Source organism: Sinocyclocheilus rhinocerous, unplaced genomic scaffold, assembly GCF_001515625.1.
Source record: "Sinocyclocheilus rhinocerous isolate Xijiao unplaced genomic scaffold, SAMN03320098_v1.1 scaffold1426, whole genome shotgun sequence".
NCBI classification, from domain to species: domain Eukaryota; kingdom Metazoa; phylum Chordata; class Actinopteri; order Cypriniformes; family Cyprinidae; genus Sinocyclocheilus; species Sinocyclocheilus rhinocerous.
Window position 1 is genome coordinate 581,907 of NW_015630392.1, and position 320 is coordinate 582,226.

The following is a 320-nucleotide window of genomic DNA, read 5'->3' on the forward strand; positions in this document are numbered from 1 at the left end:
AACACTGAATTAGATATGTTATTAATATTATATATAATTGTGTTGTTTGTATTATTTATATATATATGTATATGTATATATATATTAAAATATTTTAATGTATTTTTTATTATAATTATGTATAATAATACAATTATTATTATTAATAGGCTACTTTTATAGAATATTAGAATATTTTATTAGAATGTATTTAATAATACTAATTATCTATCTATCTATATTACATCTATCTATATTAGTCCAATGATAAATCAATATTATTTAATTGATTAGAATTTTATATTTTATAATAATAATAATAATAATAATTAATAATTATA